General features: G+C 39.3%; 1 long non-coding RNA gene across 1 annotated transcript; it reads left to right on the forward strand.

Moving 5' to 3' along the window:
• Positions 1–22,903: 22,903 nt before the first annotated feature.
• LOC143414604 (uncharacterized) lies at positions 22,904–23,538 on the forward strand. The gene is made up of 2 exons (XR_013095249.1): positions 22,904–23,273; positions 23,357–23,538. It is a non-coding gene; the product is annotated as an uncharacterized LOC143414604 (long non-coding RNA).
• The last annotated feature ends 2,328 nt before the right edge of the window (positions 23,539–25,866 follow it).

Here is a 25,866-nt window from a genome sequence, read left to right on the forward strand (position 1 = left end):
ACCGCTCTGACCAAAGTGTTTAATGACATATGTCTGAATACAGACAGTGGAAAAATGTCAGTCCTAGTTTTACTGGATCTCAGTGCAGCATTTGATACAGTTGACCACAACATATTACTCAAACGACTGGAGAACTGGACAGGTCTTTCAGGAACTGTACTAAACTGGTTCAAAACATACGTAGAAAACAGGAAATACTTTGTATCAATAGGTAACTTCACATCTGAGCAGACAAGTATCACATGTGGAGTTCCCCAAGGTTCCATCTTGGGACCCCTTCTGTTTAACATCTACATGCTCCCACTGGCACAGATTATAAACAACAACAAAATAAACTATCACAGCTATGCAGATGACACACAAATATATATCACAATGTCACCAGGAGACCGAGGCCCTGTACAGGCTCTTGGTAAATGCATTGAGGAAATCAATGACTGGTTGTGCCACAATTTTCTCCAGCTAAACAAAAACAAAACTGAGGTAATAGTCTTTGGCGCCAAAGAAAAACGATTACAGGTCACCAGAGAACTTCAATCTATACATCTAAAAACCACAAACCAGGCGAGAAATTTGGGTGTAGTGATGGATGCAGACCTAAACTTAGAAAAACACATTAAGACAATAACAAAGTCAGCTTACTATCACCTCAAGAATATATCAAGGATAAAAGATCTGATGTCTCAACAGGACCTGGAAAAACTAGTCCATGCATTCATCTTTAGTAGGCTTGATTACTGTAACAGCATCTTTACAGGTCTACCTAAAAAATCAGTCAGACAACTACAGCTCATTCAGAACTCTGCTGCTCGAGTCCTCACTAAGACCAAAAAAGTGGACCACATCAGTCCAGCTCTGAGGTCCTTACACTGGCTGCCTGTCCGTCAGAGGATAGACTTTAAAGTTCTGATGCTGGCCTATAAAGCTCTGAATGGTTTAGGACCAAAATACATCAATGACCTCCTGACCCAGTATGAACCATCCAGATCCCTCAGGTCATCTGGATCCGGTCTTTTATCAGTTCCCAGAGTCAGAACCAGACACGGAAAAGCTGCATTCAGCTTTTATGCTCCTTATATCTGGAACAAACTCCCAGAAAGCCTCAGATCAGCTGAAACACTCAGTTTATTTAAATCCAGGTTGAAGACTCACCTGTTCTCAGCTGCATTTGAATAAAGCACCAAATCCACACTTTAAGCTTAAATTTCAAAACTTACATTTAACTACTGATTTTATCTACTGTTCTGATTTTATCTGTTTTGATTTTATATACTGTTGTTTGTTTGTTTGTTAACTAGTTAGTTTATTTGCTTGTTTTATTCAATTTTAAATCATGCTTTTTATTTGTTCTTGTTTCTAATGTCTCTGTAAAGCACTTTGAATCACCTTGTTGTTGAATTGTGCTATACAAATAAACTTGCCTTGCCTTGCCTTGCCTTATGTGCTGCACAATAATGTTTAATATTTAGTATTTACTGTCATATTCCCATATATCATTGTGATGTTGTTTATTCTATTACTCTTGTTTTCTTCTGCTTGTTTTCTTTTTTCTTTCTCAGCAGGTGATCCAGGTGATCGATATATGCATTTCTTTTTTTCTTTTTTCTGCCCATTCTGTTGGTTTTTGTTTTTTGCCCTTCTCCCCCGTCCCTCTTCTCAACTGTTTCTCTTTCCCTCTTTCTTTCTCCCCTTCTTTCCCCCAGTCAAGTCTGTCCCGTATTCAGTAAGTGAAAATAAAATAAACAATAAAAGGTGAATCAAATGGACCATTACGGCAAGGCTGGGATGGTCAATTTGGTAAAGTAAATCCGTTGGGCATCTTTCTTTGCCTTTAGACAACAATTCTGATGGCAAAAGAGCCAAACGGGACAGGCAAAGAAGTAAAAAAAAAAAGAAAAAAGAAAAAAAAAAGGTATGAGGCATGACCTCTTCCACAGCATGGGCCAGGCCTTGAATATGCTTTTCTATTGCCATCATTTATCTCCACTGTTGTCTTCGTCCCTTGTCTTACTATCTCATGTTTACATTTGAACTTCCTGTTCTCAGTCTTTGTCCACTTTATCTCCATTTTTTATCCTGTGTGTTCACTCAGTATCACCTGAGGATTCACAAAAGAAATCAAAGATATGAAGGGAAGCTGATGACTTCTTTCTTCCACATTTCCCTCCCATGAACAGTCATTTGAATCAAACAGCTCTTTAGCTTCTATCCAGGACATGAAGTGAGAGAAAAGGGCTGGCCCAAGTTTCTCTTGGAATGCGTGCCGCTCTCCTAGAGCGACAGAAACCTCGGTGGTGCCAAGTACGCAGCTCTAACTGCTACCAGATGTACAATTATAACCACTTACAACCACCAGGGCCTGTTTGGTGGGCAAAAAAGGGAGATAAAGTACTTGGCAAAATAATGAACAATCTGCAGAAATATTTATCTGTTTCAGCTTTAAACTATTTCTTTATTATGGGCATTTTATTGCCTCTGAGATGCAGATTGTGTGTTCTGAACCACACAAAACCACTGCAGAACTTACCATGTTTTATAAGCTAATTATAGACCAAACACACACACTGAACAAGTGAGGGTGTATTGATTTTCCTCCAGCTCATTATTGAGGGAAATGGAATGAGTCAGATTTTTTTACAAAAAGGGGGGGGGGGGGGGGGGGGGGAATCTAAATACATTACTAACTTGTTCTGTTTGTTGCCTTTTGAGGGTATAATGTTCATTCAAGTTGACATATGGTTTGCTGAGCATGACAGGGAGTATAAAACATCATCTTTCTTGATTTTGCCCTGCCTGAACTGTACTTCATGGGAACTGGAAGAGATATGGGAAAAAAAGCATTTGTTTGAGGAGCCTTTTTTTGGAAAGTCAATTTTATTTCTTAATTTGTGAATTTCTAAGCACTAATGTGATGTCCCAGGTATGATAAAATCAGAAAAGTCAGTCAAGATTAATTTTTATTTTTTCTTTGGACAAGTTTTGCAGCAACACACTTGAGCTAAAGGTGCTTGTTCTAGAAACAAAGCCAAGTTGTTGTATTGGCTGCATAAGGAAAACCAAATGTAGTATCACATACTGGCCATTTTATTAGGCACAGTTGTTCAAGTAGTCGTTAACACGAATATCTAATCACATGGCAGTAACTTAGTGCCTGTAAGGATGTAGACATGGTTAAGATGACCTGCTGAAGTTCAAAATGAAGAATGGTGCTTTCAGGTAATTTGAACTTGCAACGGCTGTTGGAGCCAGATGGGCTGGTCTGAGTATTTTAGAAACTTTTAATCTGCTTGGATTTTCCGACACAACCATATCATTATAGACAGTGGTCCAAAAAAGAGAAAACATTCAGTGAGTGTCGATTCTCTGGGTGTAAATGCACAACTGATAACAGAGGTCAGAGGAGAATGGTCATACTGCTTTGAGGTGCAAGATAATTTAAATTCTCACTTCTCACAACCAAGGTATGCAGAAGAGCATCTCAAATAGTATCCACAGTATACTAACACCCAATGGCTGCTTCCAGCAGGCTAGTGCATCATGTCACAAAACTCAGATTATCTCAGTCAATGAATTCACTGTACCCAAATGGCCTTCACTGTCACCAGATCTCAATCCAGTAAATCACCTTTGGGATGAGGTGGAATGGGAGATTTGCATCATATTTCAAGGACATATTGTAATAGAGTGCTACGCCATTACTATATGTCCTTGAGCAAGATCCTGAATCCTCATGCCGCATTGCTCATGATGCATCCATAGGTGTGTAAGTCTGCATTTGATGCGAGCACACCACAACAAGTCTGCATTAGATTAGATGTGCTTATATCTAATCATGCACCTATAGCATAAAGCATGTGTGAATGCATGAATGTGCCTTTTTCACATGTCTTTCCATTTACTACTTATGTTTTCTTCATTTTAATTGGTCAGTCAACTTTTTAGTGTCTCACAGTCTCTTTCCTGTCATCAATAACACACAAAGACACCACTAAGAGCTGTATGTATGCACCTCAGGCTTTTCATTTATTCTACACAGGATGAGTTATACCAGGTTAATAGAACTAAATTAACAAAAGGCTCTAATACACACAGTCAGCTTTGCTGTTTCCGGCTATTATTTTTCTGGCACCAAATATAACAGTGAGTGCCCTCCGTCCGTATACTCTTTCTGGAGGAAATGATGACACATCATTGGGCTAAATGGAGATGATGATGAGTAATATGACAAATAAACTATTTTGGTAGCTCATTTTATCATCACAACCAAATCCAAAATACTATAAGACCAGGTCAGATACATTTTCCTGTTTTACTAGACTTGCAACATTGTCTGAATTACTCACATTCATCTGCTTCACAACAACTGCCTGTTTCACCAACAGGCTTCCCGCTGGTGGTGCGTGCTGTGCAGTTTATAGCAACAAATCACTTCAATACAGCATCTCAGTATAAGTTTAAAATGGTAAATGAACTGATTCTCATATACCAGTTTTCTACTCTAGTCAAGCATTCAAAGTACTTTATACAGCATGTCTTATTCGCACATTCACACACATTCATATAAGCCCTTTTTTTCTATGCCTAAGTGCTTTCTGTCTAACATTCACACACATTCACACTCTGTCGAATGCATCGGAGAGCAACTTGTGGTTCAGTATCTTGCCCGAGGATTCTTTGGCACGCAGACTGGAGCAGTCGGGGGATTAGACAACCAACCTTCCCATTAGTAGCTAACCTCTCTACCTCCAGAGCTACAGTAACCCCAGAAAAAAGAATGAGGATAATGTATTTTTCATGGTATTTTGGTAAAATGCCATACCGCCTGAGGTTAGCTTCTAAGGTTATCATTCAGAAATGGCAAAATAAACACCATGCCTGTATCTTTTTTCTTTTTTTGCATAAATCCTTACTGCATCCTCATGTGAACAGCTTCAGTATCTTCAGAAATCCATCACCTGAGAGGTTAGCCATAAGGATTGCTAAGCTGTGATTGGAAAATTGCTATTCAAGGGATGGCTTTAGCAAACTCTCAATTCACAATGATCATCAGACCGTCCTGGCCACAATTTGATAACACAGTGTAATAGTATTAGTCTAAGATCTCCCATCTTCACACATGTAATTATACTCTGCCTGTGTGGTCCACTTGCTGATTTTCCTACCTGCAGAAACATTGGTTTGGGTGAGTCATTGTTACTAGTGAAAGGACATTAATCATGCATGTACACAGACTTGTGTTTTTTGTAATAATAAAGAATCCCCCACAGCGCTCTATGCGGCAAGATATAATGTTCTTCTTCTCTGGGAGCACAGTCGATACGCTCATCTTGCCAGATCATTTTGAGCCCATTTAGAGTTTAGAAAATGGAGATCAGTATGCCTATATTTCTTATGTTAATTACAGTTTTCCACGATTTAGGCTTTTCCAAATTCTGCTTTAACCATGTAACAATACCCTGTCTGTAGAATGATGGAAAATTCTCCAAGCACCACTACATTCCCGTTCATTCAGTTCAGGGAGTTAGCCCTCAATCAAATACAGTTTTGACAGAATAAATGTGCTGTCTGTCGGCCACAGGGTAAAATACATACAGACGACTACCTCAGCTACAAAAAGCAGGGCTATGCAAGCAAATAAAAAGCTGACTGAGCCAGACTGTGGCTCACAGGTGTGCGACAGTGTATATAAAACGTGGACAGCGTGTTATTACAGGTGTGTAACCACATGTTGACATACCCTCCCTCCTCTGCTGACAGCTTGTTATATGGTTCAGTCTCCTCTGACCCTCAAGGCTTGGTGAACACTTTAACTAGTCACTGTAACCTCATCGTTGCAGAGCATGACACCGTGATATAGTCTCTGTTTTGTGGTTACGAGTGTAATGACTGAAAGAGGCTCACGGGACATGGCAGTTGATCCTAAATCACCAGAGTGAGAGGTGTGATAAATATGAATAAAGGCTCAGTTTTTTAAGGCCTCCACAGAAAAAGAAAAACATTCTTTTGACTTTACAAATTCTTATTTTGTCTTAGAAGAAGCTATGCAAAATGCAACATTCTCTCTTTAAAAGTGGACCGCTTTTTTTGTCGTTGTTTCTTGATGCAGATTTAAAACAGTAATTGAGGTCAGAAACTCCAGCAGTCGGATGGAGTATAAACCTCCAGCAAGTGATGACAAAATTACTTTTTTCCAAATTGCTGACCATGGTTTGAAAGGGTATCAGTGATCCTCTCAGAAGCACAAGTGCTGCTACCTACACTTTATAGCTTATGTGAGCAAAATGAGTAATTATTTGATGCTAAACAGGAAACTGCGTAGAAAAAGATATGAGTGGGGAAAACCCCCCCTAGCCCTCAAACTGCAAAGAATAGCAGAAGCATCTTTTCTGGCCATACAACTTGCAGGCTGCCATAGTTTTGAGTTATCTTCTGGCTAATGGATAATGCATTGCTTTAGATGGAGAGGCTCTTGAGGGATGACTGTTATCAGGAAAGGCAGCCCAGAAACTTTACCAGCAGCACAAATCGTTGTGTGCCTCAACTTTCGGTCTTTTACCCAGGCTAATCTGCCATTTTTTGGTTAGGTTTAGGGATTAGAGATATACTAATACTTGTAATTACATGTTGTAACTGTATTTTTTACACTGTTGTCAGTTTTACTTCCTGTTTTTAGAAGTTTTCCCCCTCTTCTGGTTCTTTTTTGTTGTCTACCCTGTCCTTGTTAGTTTATGTTTAATCTGCAAGACTTGTTCCCCACTGTGTACAATATACAAGGTGTTATTTGTGGCAAAAAAACCCCCAAATAAATATATAATAAATAAAAAGAAATTCTCTTAAGGAACCAGACTGGCCCTTTATATTCTGAATCATATTTACAAGAATATTTTGACATAAAAACAATATTATGCACAATATTCTCAGTCTTTAATCCAGGTAAATGCAATAAAACAAACAGTCTAACGCTGCAGAATTAAATCTCCCTGCTCAACTTCCACTTCCACTTTGGATGACTATTTTGCCCAGCGGTAACACTGAACTTCAGCATTTACTGTAATATGAAATAACATCAGAATGTAAATGCACAGAATAAAACCAGTTTGAGTTCATAAAATAATAAATAAAAAGTCTGTTACAGTAAATTCAAAAGAAAACAGTTTTTGCTTAGATGCTTTTCCTGCTTTGCTGTGGAGCATCATCTCCAGCGTGTCACCCCTCTGTCAACCACATCTGAAAATCTCCAGACAGGGAATGAGGCACCCTGTTCATTTACTGACATCAACGGTGCCTTTGTGAGTTTGAGAATTCATAAATATGTGATTTGGCTTTTTTGTGCATTTTCAACCTTTCCACACGATGGTCAGATTGGGATTAATTTTTCACAGGAGTGTTCATCACAGAAGCTGCTCCATGCCCAGTGAACCTTTACAGCAAGCTATGTCTTTCCAACAGCTAGAAGTGAGACGGCAGACCTTGTGCATAAGTGACACTCAAAAGTGTTAATGGTTGCTTTCATTGGTCTCCTCGAAATGTGATGATTTGCATTTCTCTTTTATTTAATTAGTGGTAGTTTTCATTCTAAAATTGCACCATGATTACATTCATTCACGTTGTGTCTCTCACGTGACGTCTTTTCACCTGACGAGGTTGTGCTCCTGGTAGTCAAGTAGTGCAGTAATTTCCAGTGGTCCGTTTGATTTGATGTTTCAACTCCTTGTGTATTACTTTTTGACTGTTTTTAGATTTTTCCTGATTTTGTTGAATACCGATATCAGAGGTCCAGCCAGACTGTCTAATACTTTCTAAACCACTCAGGCCTGGCAGGTAAAGTTAACAAAACGCATTGTGTGGCCTAATGTCAGCATACCACAGTGGATGACTGGAAAAAAAAGTTTTATGTTCTGACATTTTTGTAACACAAGGAGTAAATGCAAGAAGGGAGAAACAGAAGAGAGCGATGTGAAATAATTCAAAACGAAACACTAAAAATACTGGTGGGAATATTAAAGCATAAAGGTGTTTTGACTGTTTTGGATTTGGACACCTGCGCTGACTCAATTCCACCCTGACCAATGAGGCCTAGCCCTCTGTTGATCTGAGACATCCAGCAGTGTGGAGACGGGTTAATTCTGCATATTGCTAGTACCACCGATATCCCAGCATCCATTCATCCATTTTCTTAAGCAGTAGTCTGTAAAGGCAGGGTTTACCCTGGACAGGCTGCCAGATATTACACAGAGTCAGCCAATAATTCACACTCACGTGCACATCTTTGGCCATATTAGAATTGACAGAAGACTGTGGGAGGAAACAATATAATAGCAGTGACAGGCAAATTATTTTACCAATTTGTTCAGTCTGTTCAGGCAAGAGTCTGTAATACCCATAGGAAAAAAATAAATTTTTTATCCTAATACTCATTTATGTTGGAAATATGAAATGAAAACCTGACATTAGATTAAAAAAAAGTACCTTGGAATGAATAATTGAAGGGAAAAAGATAAACAGCTTTAAACAGAGAGAGAAATGCCACCATATTAGTAGATATTGTGTGTAAATTTTGGCATGATTAGGTCATATAAAACTAGCTCCAACTGTAGCTTCCAAAAAATTGTGGCACAGATTAAAAGTTTCTGTGACCCATTTGAAACTGTATTTGCACATTTTGAGTGGACTTCTTCACACAACAGTGTAATCCAGTACTTAAATCTGTTGTCAGATGCTGCATGAGCTGGTTGTACGAATGCTAACTCGAGAGGGCTACCATGAGAACCCAAGTCCATCTGTCTCTGAGTAAATTTGGCCTGTGAAGGTATTTGTGGCATTTGCTGCTATCTGCTTGAGTTGACGCTATCTAAATTTTCCTTTTCTGCTTCCAGCCTGGAGGGAAAATAATGCTACAAACTGACACTTCTGTCTCACCAGGGTGGTCTAAGAACAAGTATTTGACACCAAAAACTAAAAACCTTGAAATGCTGAGTGTTTTCTTCTACCATGCTTCAGTCACAGTGTGAATATGATCTACACTGTGTCAGTAGAAGTGACATTAAATATTGGTATTTTTGAAGCTTGATCCAAGCAGCACTAACATACTAAAATTAATTAATAAGTATTCATAATATAAAATGTCCCTTTGGGAATACCGTTGATGCTTGGTTATAATATCTACTAAAACTCATTAACTCACAAAACACCATCTTTGTGGTATTTGTAACACTTTCAGTGTCAATTAACTCTCCCTTGCAAAAATGTAAGAATAAATCATGGTGATTTTTATTATCATTAATTGCCCATATTTGTCTTGTAATTTATTTCATGACACATTTCCCTGAGACAGAAGATACAGCAGATTATTTTTACATTAGAAGAGAGCTGATTTAAAAGACTCTGCAGCTCTGGCCTGAAAAGTTAAGTCTTAAAAACACATATAAAGTCCTTTCAGAGGGTTCTCTTTAAAAAAAGAGAGAGAAAGAAAAGGAAAAGCATGAATGTTAGCTACTGGGAAAGAAACTTTTGCTTTTTTGTTTTTTGATTATTTTTGGTAATTAATGGCACTGAAGACCTCTGTCACACAGACCTTCAGACTGGTTGGGACCCCCTAGGAACCTCTGGTCATGTATTCAATGACCAGTTGATGAGTGGTTGATGGAGGCCGCTGCCAGGTGAAATTAGTCACGACCAAGGTGCTTTACCAATGACCTCTCTTCGATTGCTTTGGTTCCTAGCAGACTGCCTATAGTTTGCTTGCAAGTCATCGATTTGTCTGTGTTGTTAGTGAAACTTAAAAAAAATGAAACTGGAAATGGAAAAGATTTACTTTCAGACTAAAAGCATGCCTTACAGCAACAACCAACTCATTTCCAAGAGGCCCATTTTTTATCTTTGAAGTTGAACATTCTCCGCTTCTGGTTTGTGTCACAATTTTCACAGATACACAAATGTTAGGCAAGAGGTTTGCAAGCGTTTTCAAACACGTTGGTGTCTTCAATGCAAACTACTGAAAACCAAGGCAACCTACTGGTGACCAAAACAACTGCCATGAGTGCAGCACTGTACATCTCTTTGCAAACAGTTTCACTCTAACAACTGCCGGCAACCACTTGCTAGTCTTTTGAAGAATAAATACTTTTCCCTAGCAACTGGTGGTTGCCATTGTGGTCACTGTGAATGATACTTTCAGTTTCACAGTGACTGCCAGCAACCTCCACCAACCACTTCCCACCTGATTCAGCAACCTCGATGGTCGCTGGCTCGCCTCTATGACTGTGTGACTGGGATCTTAATTACCAAACTAGGGACAGGTGTAAAACTCCCATGGTTCAAAAATTCACAATTAATAGCCTAAAGCAAAAATCAAACTTGTTTGCAGGTGGCAGAGCCATGGTGGTCTGCAAGAAAAATGCTTTTTGGTTCACAGGGGATCTTTCCCTTGTGTTCACTGGAGAAACCAGTGAGAAGACCACACCATGTCAAACTGTATTTAATTTAGTGAGAAATCAAGGTCTCACTATGAAAAATGATGGTCAAGTGGGATATTTGATGCTGTTGACAGCATAGGACTAACATTCACATTTATGTACCTTATACAACATAAATCCTTCCATCAAACACTGCAGTCAGTTCTTACAGTATTGTACGTTTGTAACCTAAGATGATAAATGGAAACAAAAGCTCCTAAACTCCATCATATAATTTGTTACACCTAAATATTGATGTGTTATTTTGACACTCAGCAATATGCCATATGTTATGCTGAAAAGCATATGACAAAAAGGCAGCAACCTGTGAATTGAACTGTCAGCATTTTCATTCATTTGTAGTCGAGTATGAATAGAAAGCTTAGAGCTGAAAAACTGTTTCCACCTTCAGCTTTTTTAATAGAATATATTTACAGGTTACATACATATCTTCTGCCACAAAATCGAAAGAGTTTTGGATGCGGAGAAATGATGAGTAAAAATTTCAGGTTACAACGCTTTAATTCATGTTGTTTCCCCTCCTTCGAAAGAAAGCTCGTCTAGCAGTTTCTGGCAGGAATTGAATTTCCACTGATTGTGCACCTCCTGTGACATGCTGGTGGTAACTAGAATTTTAGGAAAAACCACAACGCAAGGTATGGGGTCAAGAATGATCATATAAGCAACTCCCTCTCGGTATAAATACTGGTGGTTATTTTTGGCAGATTGCTGCAGAAAACAACAGAATATTCAGCCATATCTAGAGATACTGACCAATAACCCACACAAAAATAAAACATATGACATGTAGAATTCATGTCTGCACAGAATGATTTCTACACATTTTACTTTACAAAGTCTATTCAGATGACTTGCATGTAGAATCGTCTGCTTTTCATGGAGGGAAGGATGTTATTTCAGTGAAAACGTTCTCAAAACCTGGGACCTGGCAGTTTGTTCTCCCATTTTAGCCTGCTTCAGCGTGTGTGGTTTTTCATGTTAAGAAAGACCACATTCACTGGTCTACAGGTGCACCATGAAGAGTTTAAACTTTGTCAGTTTATGAGAATGTGTTTTATAGAACTGGAAAGAGGACAATAAAAACCACTGCAGGGCTGGACTGGAAATAAACAGTGCCACATACCAGTGTGATCAACACACTTACTAGACCAAAATCATAGTCCGTTTAGCCTGGTCTGCTCTTTCTCGCTGTCAGTTTTTCTCCCTTTTTCTTTCTCTCAGCAGTGTCGACAGTAAGTGGGATGTTTTCCTTCCAGCCCTGGGGTTACCTTGGCAACTCAAAGAAAAGAAACGTGCTCAGAGGCTGTGCAAATTGAGGCGTAGGCCGAATTCTTTCCTTTACAAGTCGCAGGGTCCATGTCAAAGCCAGCAACCTAGCCAGCCACATGTCAAGAGACACCATCCAAGGCTTGTCTCCGGTGAGGGATCTCAAAAAGAAGAGCCGTGGCTGCTCAGATCCTCAGGCAGACTGTCAGTGGGTGCAGCTACAGGAAAAGTAAATGTGAAGTATCAAATCTCAGGCGGAACCAGCTGGCAAAACACCATGACAAATCTTTAAGCCTACATCACTCTCCTCTTTGACTTCCATTTACCAGACAGCAATATCAGTCATCACTTTTCCACCACAAACAGCTTTTAAAGAAACTTCTACTACAAAAACACGCAAGCACCCGTAGCAAGAGAGCTATTGTGTGATGACATGACTCCAGAAGTTTAGCTTTTATCACACTTTGCATTTAATACTTTTGAAATGGTCAAAGTGCAGAATGAATGACGAGACTAGATTTATTTTCTTTGGAGTCTCAAGTTTCCCTACCTTGCCTGGAACACACAGTCATAACCCGTTCATACACCCTGAAGACCAGAATCCTTTTTTTTTTAGAGTTAGATTTTTAACCAAGAATGTGATCTTAACCAAATGTTTCTAAAACAGAAACTATTGTAAATAGCACATTTTATTGGGGAGTGTACTCAGCTGCAGATGAAAGTGTTTAGTGTTTAGCATAGAGTTTAGAAAAGTGACTCAGTGCAACAACTGCTTTTAGTAAAGCTGTATTAAAGCTGCTGTTAGCGTTTTTCAGAGTGACTGAGCTCTTGACCATGACACACAGGAACACTGGTAATTTTAGCCTGACTGACAATTACGTGATGGTTTGCCTGCAAAAATAAACTGGAACATTCAAATGTATGACAGCAAAAATACTTTACCCTGTCTCCAAGAAACCTTCTTTGCCTGGCCTTAATTGCATTTATCTATGCATTTAGCTGGTTAAATATAAAGACAGTGGGCAGCAACTTTAGGGGACAACATGGTGCATTTCCCATTAAAATAAGCTATTACAATCTGATAATGCTGCTTTTAACTTTTACTAACCACTTTTGCAGATATTTGGAGAGCTCTGTGATTTATAGCTGAGTAACACTGGAGTAAAAATAGAATGGCAACCCCCTTGCAACTTGGAAAAACTGGTAGTTGTTTGGTGATTTCGTTGAATCTTTTAGCATTCGGCAACCTAGTGGTTTAGCATGCAACACCCTCAACTTCTGGGTGACCACTTTTGATTGAAAGGTATTTAAACAGGTTGCTGGATGGGAGGCAATCTGTCTTCAAACAATTGCAGACTCTCTAATAACTGCTGTGCAATTTATAGACACAGACAGATTGCACGTTGCAAAGACTCTGAGTGAGTCTGGATCAATAAGTGCAGCTCATCTGGGAAGGGTCTCTTTGCAGCAAGCGACTCGACACGTCTGGTTGCCAACTGCTTGCTTTCTGTTTTCTATTGTAAGTGAGGTTGCCGAGTGCCTATTCAGTTTGCAGTCAAATTTGCATCATGTAGCAACCGCCTCACTGTTTGTGGAGGAACGTCTGAATTTATGTCTCAAATCTATAAGGTTCTGACTGGACTCTGAATGTAAGTAGTTAATGTAAAGTTGCGAACAACAGATTAGGAACTTTCCCCAATTTATCACTGTTAATCAGAATATTAACACAACTATTGGATCTAATTGGCAACTTGACCTCATTCAGTTGGAAGCAGATGGCAGACTGACTACATGTTATTGCTGTTTTATCACTGTGTCGATGGTGTAAAGACAGCAACCACTGCAAGTGGTCACAGACCTGATTCTTGTCTTTGAAGAATTCATTTCGATAGCAACGAAATTGCAACTTCATTGCACATAGTTGCAATAATTGCCATGGTTTCACAAACTCTGACCACTGCTTTCCCAGGTGTGACTATAGCATAAAACCTCTACAGCTACTTTATTGAGAAATACATCTGGTTGGAATTGAATAGAACTAATTGAATAAAGATAAGCTTTTAGCTCATTGCTACAAGCATTTAGGGTTTTTTTCACTGTTTTTGCTGCTGAAGAATATCTTCTTTGTTCAATATTTCCTGCCACTAAGCATCATGTAGCATGACAAATATATAAATATACAAACATGCTGTGTAATAGTATTTAGTGCTTCTGAAATATTCAGCTGAGGTGTTTCACATACAGAATGTCACTTTTTGCCCCACAACATCTGAACTAACCAAAGGCCTGAAAAAGTGGGCAAAAATCTTAAATCATTGATAATCACTCAACATTAAACACAAATTGCCTTTCCGTTTCATAACAGCTCTCCGCCGGCTTTAATTTATAATTCCTTGATCCGTCTCTGTCCCAGAAATCAACTTCCCATCCTGATTGGCTGCCTCTCTTTAGCGCTCCCTAAACGCACATATTCACCGTGACGGAGGCTGATGAGGGTGTTCTCCACCTGTCGCACTATTTAACGATAATTGCCTCTATTTTTCTTTTCTCCTCTTTTAAATAAGCCACTAAGGTATTATTTTAGCCATCATCCTAATTTAATTTCATCCCCCTCAGAGCAATTTAGAAAGATGACTGAGACTGACTTTTTTTTTCTACAATTTCACTCACCCCTTTCCACTCTTCACTGCCTTGCCGTTCTATTTCCACTATCCAAATGGAATACCAGCGCCACATGCATTTTTAAAAAGAGCAGAGGGATGTTGGAAGCTCTGCTTTTGTGTGTACTGCATATGCATGTACTTGTGTAAGAGTACTGCTCGTGGTTTTTGTCTGTAAAGGAAAAACACTGACAAAATAGGCCAAAGGACCGTATCATCTAGGCTTTTTATACTCAGTTTTTGTATATCAGTGTTACCTCTGTCAGTGCACGTGTCAGAATGAGTGTGTAATGTAAGCTGGCACAGAAATGTTGAGTGTGGAATGATGACATTCACACAACCCGACATCCTGTATGTCAGATCATCCTGACCTCACCACTGTGAATAAACATACGGGTTTATTGTGCGTTCTTGCAAAGTCATCTTGCCATATGTCATCATCTTTCAAATCATCATGGAATAAATTGCTTCATACTGAAAACAGGAAGAAAAGGACATGCTTTCAGTGCAAAAAACCTGCCACCGATATGCCTTAAAAAACATCTTTATTTTGCTTTCAGTGTCATCTTCCCCCACAAAAGGCTGTGGGGGGATGAGCTGGGAACAGACATTCAAAGCAGTTGTGGGAAATTTTAAGATGACTGTTGAATACAGGAAATTTAAAGTTTCAATAGCACTTTGTAATATTGCCCTTAAACTAAGGGTGAAATTCCCCCGCATTTAGAATGAAATGCCGATGTGATTTTTGTTAAATTAGGGTCTCATCAAATCCCTTGAAAATTCTTGCCATAGGTTTTTTTTATTTACAGGAGAGAAACATGTAAGCTAAATACTGATCAGTTAAATGAGTTAAATACTGATTACTGTATAGTTACAGTATAGTAAAGTATTACAGTAAAATACAGTATAGTTAATTCTGACTTACAGTAGAAGTTCTTTGTTTTTCCTGTAAAAGTGTGAATTGAAGTGTTCTTACATAAGTCACTTTAGAACCTTTAAATCACATCCAAGTTTTACAAAAATGTTACAGTACATCTGAAGAAATGACACACTTAGTCACTGGCTGTATGAAATTGTAAAGTGTTATTACACTTGGGGTGGGACTAAAGTCTAAAGATGAGTTACACTGAATAAAGTTTTTAAATGAATGATAAAGCTGTTTTGTGTTTTACTGTTTTGTCATAAACCCATCAGGTATACATTGTGAGTACTTAACACACACCTGAATGATCCAACCTGTCACAACTTCTGTTTGTTGAGTGGTCAGGGTAGTCACTCATGCTGATGATCAGTTAATCATGTCTATTTCATGAGCAGTCTCTGGCTCCTACTTACTTATGGAAGCAGTAAGGATGTACTCATATTTTAACAGGAAGACACAACAGCCAGTGAAAATGTTCTTTTTCAAAGGACTTTATTTTGTCCTGTTTCATTTTCTCTGTCTCTCTTTATATGATGTGTACTTGGAATGTTTATATAAATTTGGCTTGACTGAAAGTTTCATAGAAATATTGCATTTATATAACTTCGCATACATAGTGATAACAGTGTGTATTGTGTGTTACATTTACTTCCTGTTTTATTTTGTGAATAAATCATGTTTGCTGCTGCTCCTGCTGCTCCGAACTTTTCTCTGCCTTTGTGAGTGCCACTGCTATCTCAATAATTTTCCCCCTGCAACTTGTTTCAATAACAAGTTTTCTGCAGTTGTTAAAATTCTGGAACATTTTTTTCTTATTAAAAAAAAATATTCACAATCTCACAAAAATAACAACCACAAAAATTACTGTCCACTTAATCATTGCGCTTCATTGCTCAAAATGTCACTACTAGATGCAATAAATAAGACAGCTGGATCGAACGATTAGTGTTATATCTCTTCCTCTCTGTGCCCCACATGGTGTTGAGGATATGCATGGATTTGTTCCTGTTTTTCCACTTAATCATTTTAAAGTCCCTCATATTTAGATTTATTATTAGACACCACGCAGTGTAAGGTTTATGCCACAGTTGCCCTAAAGTAACAGCAAAGGTATTTACCAAAATTATGGCTTTTTGTTTCTATAATCAAATCCATCAAGAATGATATTTTAATACTGAAATGTACTATTTTACAAAAATTAAAAGAATAGCAAAGTACATCATTATTATCATTTTTATTAAAATGTTAAATTGCAGTTATTTACTTTGATTATTGGACATAAAAAACAGTTTAGCGGTTGAATTATATGCTTGATCAATTAAGTATTTGTGGTTTCTCTTTGATTCAGTTTTAATATTGTCACATATAATAATAATAACTAACTGAGAGGAGACAATCAAATAGTTTTAATTGTTTAATCACACGTGGCTGGCAACACTCGAATACTTTTACTTTAAGTAGGATTTTTCTGGCAGGACTTCTGCCAGAAATCAAACATAAGTGCTGCTAATTATTCTCAAGTGATTTCTCTGTTAAATATCAATAAAAGAGATTTCTCTCGTGGAGGGAAGTAAACCTTAACTTTTATAGCTGGTGGTCAGCTGGGTTCATCGGGTCCCACGTCCATTAGATCGAAGCCATTTATCCTGGTAGACAATTTATTAAATACCAGAAAGCAATCAGAGTGTGTATCTGTAATTAACAGTCATCTCTCAGATTGCCTCTACACCATTAAATACCAGACCAATATCTGAGCCTTGTATCCCTATTATCCTCTTCTTGATTAAAAATGCAAATGAAGCTCCCTCTAATTACACATTAACTGACATGGAACTGGACAAAGCAGTGTGTGCCACGTGCATGTGTGTGCAGAGGCTGTATTATTGGAAGGTGGGTAATCAAACTAATGGTTTGAGTGGCGACTTGTGAGGTTTTATGATTAAATTTCAAGGAAGGACAATTAATGAAACTTTGTTAACGTCACTCAAACTTTAAAGGCTGAAATTAATCTCTGCATGTCTGCAGCTGGCATTCACGTGTCAGGTTCTTACAATTCTTTGAAAGCATTTCATCCACAGTAAGGTCTTGACAGAAATCGCCTTAACTGGATCTAATTAATCAGTCAACATATCCTTAAGAGCACCCTGCAGCTTCAGCTACATTTGATTTTTGCACATGCCATAACCCTTGTGTGATGTTAGTTTGGGTCAACTTATCAGATGCAGGTAGTGCAGTAGAACCTGTTTCTGTATAAAAGAGGCCTACTTTTACTTGTCATTTTAATTGTGTACTCCAAGAATTACCTTAATTAGAACTTTTTGCTTTCAGTAGTCAAGAAGTAAAAATTAAACAGTGTCTCGTAAGCTGTGAAACAGACAGCGTGGCATTTATTTTTTAATTGTGGAGATCATTTTGACAAAATCAAGATAAATATAGGGTAGTGTCAACAGCCGTGCTATGCTATCAGCTAAATGAGCGGAAAGAACAGAAAGTTTTGCTGCCGCACATTCTCTGGAGACTTCGAAGGTTGCAGACATAGTCGGTTACTCCGCTGAGTGACAATCCGTAACATTTCCATTCTGCATCCTTGTGCTCCCTCTCTGATCACTTTATTCAGTAAAAACTGATTTACATATTCTACTTTTTTTTTCTTATCTAAAAAAGTGAATTAAATGCATACTAGATGAAGCAGCAGTCATTAGCAGGCTGTTGTACTATACAGCATTGTCCTTTATTAAGATCCTTATTTTACAATTGTGACACCGTATGATAAAATCGACTTAAATGAAGGAAAAGGAAAACAGATCTGTTATATTTTGAGCTGTTTCGATGTTTAAAAGGTGAGATTTCAGGAGACAGTTTTGTCTTAACTGCAAGTCTCAAACGACATGTTACTAAACCCAGATAGATGTCTATATCAGATCAGGTGCAAACAAACGGGGTCCAGACAAGGTTGCCAGGTTAGCCACTGCAGGAAGCGCCAAGACAAAAGCTAAGTAAACTAGTCTTTACAAAAACAGATTTCAAACAAAGGCAGCTTAAATGTCACCAGGTAGATTGGGACGGTCTGGCGAGAAACCATGGCAACACCTACCTTTGATATACTCCCTGCCCGATGACTTCATTACAAACAGTTACAGGAAGTTTGAATCACACCAAGAGGCTCCGCCCCAGGGCGGAAACCACCAACAGAGCCAGCCTGGCATCTCCACCATAGAGGAGGAATGGAAGGAGGTGGAAATAAAAGAAAACTCAAACTAGTCCTGCTAAACTATAACAATATCTTTATGTTTAGTGCTGTGCAAAGGTCTGACTGCCTAGCAATTCTTTTGTTTTGCTAGAAAAATTAGAAGTATATCCAGTGATTGATTGACACATGCAAACATACATGGCAAGACAAAAATTCTAAAGTCAGTATTTGGGATGACCGCCTTTATTCTTCCACATAGCCTGAATGCTTTTAGGCAGGCTTTCTTGTAATTTCTTTAAGTTGTCCTCAAGACTAGCTCTCCAAGACACTTGAAAAAGACTCCACAGTGTTACATAGATGACTGTAGGCACTCACTACTGTATATCTCCTGACCTTCTTTTCTCCCTGTTGTCCTTCCTGGAGAATGGCTTCGGGACAGCCGTCCTTCCACTGAGATAATTCCAGATGAAGCATCAGTGAAAAGTGGATGAATCAACTGAAGTGGCTTAGAAAATGGTTGCATAGTATGACTAGACTGAAAATGAGTGAAAAAGCACCCAATGGCCAAATAAAAAAATCTGAAAGACTCTCATAAGGAATGGAGAACTATTGCTCAAGCTCAGTTTAAAAAAAAAAAAAAAAGACCAGAAAGTCTGGCTCCTTGGAAGCAAAATATGAAAAAACATAAGGAGCGGCTCAAGTCTGATGTCATCCATTGAACTTTCCAAATCAGATAATAAAGCTCTTTGAACATTTCTGGGCTGGGCTGTGTTTAGTGTAGTGGCCCAAACACTTCACCACACCTTTCACACTCATCATGCAGTGGACACTGAGAAGTTCTCCCACACAATCACTTGAGAAGAAGCAGCTGTAAATTTACGAACCACATGAAAAGACTGTTCCAATAGCATTTGGAAAGTGCGAGCCACATATTATATTATTTAAAGTCACTCATGTGTGTTGGGGGGAAGTTAACAAGTGCGCATTTTTTTTGCTTACTCTCTGCTGGCTTTGCTAAGAGGGAGGCAGTGCAGATGCAGGAATATGTGGCTCATCAAGGTACCTCACAGGAAAGCTGGAAAACATTTTTGCTACAGGAAGCTCAATTTTAACAGCAGGGGAAGACTAACAGTGGTTGGAACAAACTTCCTGTGGGCGACTCGCATTTCATCTCAGATACACAGAATGGTGGAACACGCTGTAACAGATTATCTGTAGTGTGGATGTCTCCTACTCAGTGTAATGCACTACAGTGATTTACAGCGATTTTCAAAAAGTGATTGAAATTTGAAAGTCAGCATTTCAGCACAATAATTAGTCCCAGAAATGCTGATTTTGTCCACATGGAGATGATCTATTTAGCGTTATACAGATGTTCAGATTAGATTTGTCTCTGAATCACCGGTGGGTCAGTTTGGTTCGGGGATATAGTTTAGGGAATCAGCAACAATGGCTAAAGATGCATTCATAGTGTTTTAATAATTTAAAATGATTATTATTCTGCTGCCATTACAGTTTATATGAATATTTTCCCCATTTTTGCTATTTCTGATTTAATCAGCTCTTGGTTATTTTGAACAAAGTTGCCTTGTTCGTAGAATTATTGTGCAAAGATCTCAAAGACAGGCCTAATGTCTTTTTTTGTCGAATAGCCATATAAGTGTTTTCCACTTCTAATGAATTTCATATGCACTTTCGATCTGAGTATGTACAAAGTATTTTGCTTGTTACCAATAACACATTAATGGTTGTCCAAAAAAAGCTGATCCCTAGTCTTCATGCGGACTCCAAAGCCAATCAAAGAGTGACATCATTGCCTGCTGCACCCACTCACCAGATATTTTATTAGGCACAACTGTTAATGCAAATGTCTAGCAGGCCAATTGGATGGAAGTATATTAATCTATTTGCACATGCTCATGATAGCCTGCTGAGGTTCAAACTGAGCATCAACGAGGGAAAGAATGGTAATTTAAGTTGCTTTGAATATGGAATAGTTGTTGGTGCCAGATGGGATGGTTGATCCTACTGGTCCACTGAGATTTTCAAACACAATTATCTCTAGAGAACAGGAGAGCTTAAAACTGAGCAACAATCCACATCGGCTCACTAACACTGGACAGTATAAGATTGGAAAAACATCGACTGGTCTGGTGAGTCTTGATTTCTGCTGCCATGTTCAGATGGTAGGGTCAGAATTTGTTGCAAATAACGGAAAAACATGAACCCACCTTATAGTACGCTTTGTTGCCGACCGTGTCTATCCATTTATGACAACAGTGTAACAGTCTTGTGATGACTGTTTACACCATGCCACAAAGCTCCGACCATCCTAAACTGGTTTCTTGAAGATTCCGATGAGTTCAGTCTGCTCAAAAACCTCCACAATCACCAGAATTATTCAAAATGCCTTTCGGGATGTAGTGAAACAGGAGATTAGTATCAGGAGCTGTCAAATCTGCAGCAACTTTGTGATGCTACTATGTGGCTATAGACCGGAATACCTGAGGAATGTTTCCAGCCCCTTGTTGAAGCTATGCCACAAAGAATTAAGGCAGTTCTGACAGCAAAAGAGGGTCCAAAGCCGTACCAGCAAGGTGTATCTAATAAAGTATGTTGAGTGTATATAAAGCAGAAGGTGTATCTGGGTCTGTAAAAGGAAAGAGAAATGTGACTCCCATTGAAATCAGTGGCTTTTAGTTTTTATAATCTTAGCTAGCTGTAATGCTAATGTTAGCCTAACATAGAGCTTTAAGTTTTGTCATAACTCCAAAATTGTATAAAACTGCATATAAAGGCTTAAAAAATAGAAGATGTGATAGAATTTGACATGCAGCAAAGAAAAGATAAACAAGATGGTGATACACAGAGAGAAGGAAATTAAGGAAATGAAAGCATGCAATTTCTTTACCACTTATTTATCTTTAAATGAGTCAGGAGTAAATCAAGGTTTCTGAGCACTCGTCAGCCCGCTGTAGTAGCTGTAGTGACTCATAGAGCCAAATTGACTTCATTGTGTTCTTTCGCTAAATGTTACTAGATTAAAGGACGAAACTGTTTGAGGAGATATGCATCAAATATTTATCTGAGGAGAGAAGATTAGAGCAGTGAAACTCTAGGGCAAAGGTTTCTGTAAAAAACATAAGAATAGGAGCAAATATGGGTTCATATTGAGGTCACATGAACTCATATTGATTCAGAGATGGACAGGTGGGACCTTCATTTCTCTCTGCAGCCAGACTTCACTACCTTTCCCTTAAAATCGGACATGACACGTTAAACAGCCGTAACTGGAAAACTAAGTCACGCAAGAAAAGACAAATGGAGAATTTATCCAAGCTGCAGCTAGCCGTGTGTCTCTGCACTGGAAAGAAAAGAAATGAATAAGTGAGCGATAAAGACAGACACTTTGTTATCTGTCTTTATAATTGAAACAAAAAAAGAAAAAAGGCTTTTCTGTCACCATACATGGTTTGACACATATGTGCTGATCATCTGGCAGGACTCATCTGGATGAACTCCAGCTCGCTCACTGTGGGCTGCAGCGCTCTGCTGTATCTGCGTAGGCCTGGTTTCCTCTTTCTCGTGAAAACAACAGGATTGTAGTCTGCCGAGGGAATTTCCTCGGACTACAAACATCTTCTGTTTAACCTAGTCTGTGAGCAAGATGGATTTGGCTTTCTGAGAAAATCAAACCCTTTCATAGGTATTGAGGGCATTTCATTCTCTCAGCTATGTCTACTTAGCCTCTCCGTCTTATTGTTGTAGAGATTTTGCTGGTGGGAATACGAATCTATTATCATTCTATTCTTCTCTGCCTCCACGCAAGCTTTAAATTCCACTGTCACTCTGTCAAATATGTTTGACTGATTGTCACTTTTTCCCCACTGCTTTCTGGAAACCGGGTGGGAGAAAACATCATTGTATTTCAAATACTTAATCATTTAACTGTGATTTGTCTCTTCTCTTGATATTAAAATTGTTCATGAAAGTTTTAAAGCACAAAGGAGACCTGTCAATTCAGCACATAACACACCATAACATTAAATCTTAGACCGTACGGGAAGAAAAACAACAAGAGGATCCACTTTAGAGGTTTAACAAACTCAGAAATGTGCCTCAACAATTTTCTGACACGAAAATAATTACCACTGGGAGGTAGAATCTGCCTATCTGCCTGAGGCAAAGCTTTCACTGTGGCCTTACATATTGAATAAGTACTCCATATCCCCCCTTCAGGATGTCAAAGGAGTGTTTTTAGTCTGTGCAACTGATTTGAACTCATTGAGTAATTGCTGTTAAGGGAATCACACTGATGGATTTTTAAACTACTAGACGCTGAGCAGTATTGAGGGGAACTCAATTTGAGTCTGTCGTGGTCTGGGTGGTTTTCCACAGCATCAGCTCCTCCCCACTGGGTGGAGTCTTTGTTGTTCCTCACCTGATGGCAATCGGACCAGCAGTATTTATGACCGGCGCACTCAACTGGTCTTCGCCAGATTATCTGCCAACTTTAGTCAGTTCTCGGCCTCACGTCCGTTCCTTGGTGACTAATCGTGTGTATTAACCGTATCTCTGTTTTTTTCGTCAGCCTCTGAAAACCACCTACCAAGCTCTCCTGGATACCAGTTTGCTGCCACCGGTAATCCCTCTCCGTTTTGGAGCTGCCATTTTCTCCTGCCTGCCTCCCTGCCTTGCATGCAGCACCCACCTGGACCTCTCCTGCCTCCCCCCTCCACGCAACCCCCACCTGCAAGCTTGTAAGACAGCTCAGTGTACTATTTTTTAGATTCACTCGCAACCCTCTGTGGGATTCCCCTGACTGCTCTGTCCTCTGTTTCAGTGCCCGGGCCCGCCACAGTTTTCCCTGCCCAGTACCTGCACCCAGTTATCCCTGCCATCTAGTTTTCACCACAGTATTTTTCTCTCGCCTCAGACATCTAGTTTATGTTCATTGATTCTAGTCTGCACTTTCTGTTAGCCTCTGAGCATTGTAAAAATAAAGTCTCTTTTCGTTACACCTCACCCCTGGCCTCCGGTTTTGAATCTGCGCTTGAGTCCATCCCATGTCCACGGGCCACTGCGCCTGACAGAGTCAGCTCAAATTTATGTCAGATGTCTTTCAGAATAACCTCGAAGTCTTCAAAATCCATTCAGCAAAAGGGAAGTGCACTGCAGTACTGCTATTTAGTTTATATCCTGCAAAAAATAAATGTAAAGAAACTGTTCAAAGGTGTCTTCGCGAAATGTGCGAATCTAAGCGATCATCAGAGCTGGTAATTGTAAAAAGGCTTGGAAAGGTCATTAGTTTGGAAAGTAGAATTACAGCCTTGTGGCTGAATACATCTGCCAACCAGCGATGTTGCAGTTTTAAGTTTCCATTTTGCCCAATAATTGCAGGGCTGCTGTGGACGGATGATGTCATTTTCTGTTCAGATTGCAACATTTGCAATGTAGGAATTGGTATAAAATAAACCTAGCTGTGAGAATAAAAACAGTAATGTTTCTTAGATGTGTTCTCATGCTTGGCAAAGAGAGAAAGAGAAAATCCTTATGCAAAGAAATGAAAAAAGGAAATTGTAATCATATATACAAACACCAGTATTTCATGTTGAGGTGAAGGGTGAAATATGATCTGGGGTTAATAAATCTGATTGGCAGGTTTATGCATATTACTTCTGAATTAGTTGATTTTTGATGTGCTGCAGCTTGGCATTACTTCCACTTGATACTTTCTCAATAATAACCAAATAATAACATGATCCACTTACAGCCTCAGCACCCTCTGATGTGTTCATGGTGCAGACATAAAGTTGCAGTCGCTGTACTTAAGCTAAGCTAGCAAGCTGCAGAAGATGAGTAAGCTTAGGCGAGTAATTGTAAGTCTTGGCAGGCTTTTTCTCTCTCTTCTTTTTGGCCACTCTCCCTCTTTCACTCTCTTGGGTGTAGAGTCAAGCTTACCTGTGCCTTTTCATACTGCACTGATGCATTTGCAGTGCATTGCCATCTCAAGGCTGAGAATTTAAGGATGGGCTTTTATTCTCTACCAGATTGTTGCTTCCACCATTTCTGTTTTTTAGTTTCCTGCCTGGAGTTAAGTGTTGGTTCTCTGGAGAACTCACCTGTGTTCCTATGACGTATCGGAAGATCATGGCCAGCCATTTTTCTCTTTCGCTCGTCACTTACCTGCTACTCACCTGTCTGCCTGCTCTCCACTGAACTTCTGTCCTCTCTGGACCCCAACCTATGCACTGGTTACCCCTCCTGTGCATCAAGGAGTACTAACAAACCCTTCTTGAGTAATCCTAATGGAAATAGTTCCAGCCCAGTTGCTCACCTGCCGGTCATTAATTCCATTCATTCTGTAAATAAATCTTTAAAACCTTTATTTGGCTGTCTGAGTCTGCTCCTCGGGTCAGGAAATTGCAAAGTCATGACAGTAATATTGTTGAAGTTCCAGGTAATGAAACTTGTTAACAAAGCTTAACAAACTGTCTCTGGAGAGTTTGTCCCAATCGGTGTCTCTATATTAAATGTACAGTGGCTGCATTTCTGCTGGACTTCATAAAACAAATTATTACATGGTATATTTCAAACCAATTCTTTTCCCCATGCTACACAAGATCTCAAGATTTCCCCTTCTGTTAAATCCCACTTTAACCCCTGATCACAATCTCTCCAAGTGTTCCGGTATTATGGCGTTAAAGAACGGCCAGACGAATGCAGGATAAACACACAATATAAAAAAAATTTCCCCAGCCACGTGGAGGCTTAAGAACTAGACCGCTGTATTGGGATGTAATTTACCACATCAGTTCTTGAAAATAGAGACTTTGAAGCAACCTACCTTCTCTAACATCCTCTGAAAATGTGAACTCAAAACTTTGATCTTTACCAGCTAACAACACTGCATCTGAAGTCCTGTGTCTGCATCTGTGTCTGATGGTGGGGAAACCTCAGTCCTCTCTCATGTGGCTGTCTGCCCCTCAGCCCCAGCCTGTCTGTTTTGAAACCCACCAGACGCAAGGTAGAGTGAGGCAACTGAGGTGAGCAGTGCAGCCTGCCTAAAAGCCCATGCTCGGGACGAGGCGTCTCATCAAAGCTCTGGGAACGCCGAGCTCCAAGCTAAGTTTACTTGGCTGCATTTGAGCTCAAATATTTGAGCAGTGCTCTGTGGATGCCACTGGCAGAGCAACACAGGATCCCGTGTCCAAAACAACATTTTTGGGACAGTGTAGAAGGCTTGGAAGGTGGTTGTAGAAGTGCTCTGAATGTTCGGTATGTGCATCACGGATGTTTATGCACAGGCATCTTCAGTAGCCTTCCTTCCCTAATTCAAACTTGATAAAGTTT

This window comes from Maylandia zebra, linkage group LG22, assembly GCF_041146795.1.
Source record: "Maylandia zebra isolate NMK-2024a linkage group LG22, Mzebra_GT3a, whole genome shotgun sequence".
Lineage (NCBI taxonomy): Eukaryota > Metazoa > Chordata > Actinopteri > Cichliformes > Cichlidae > Maylandia > Maylandia zebra.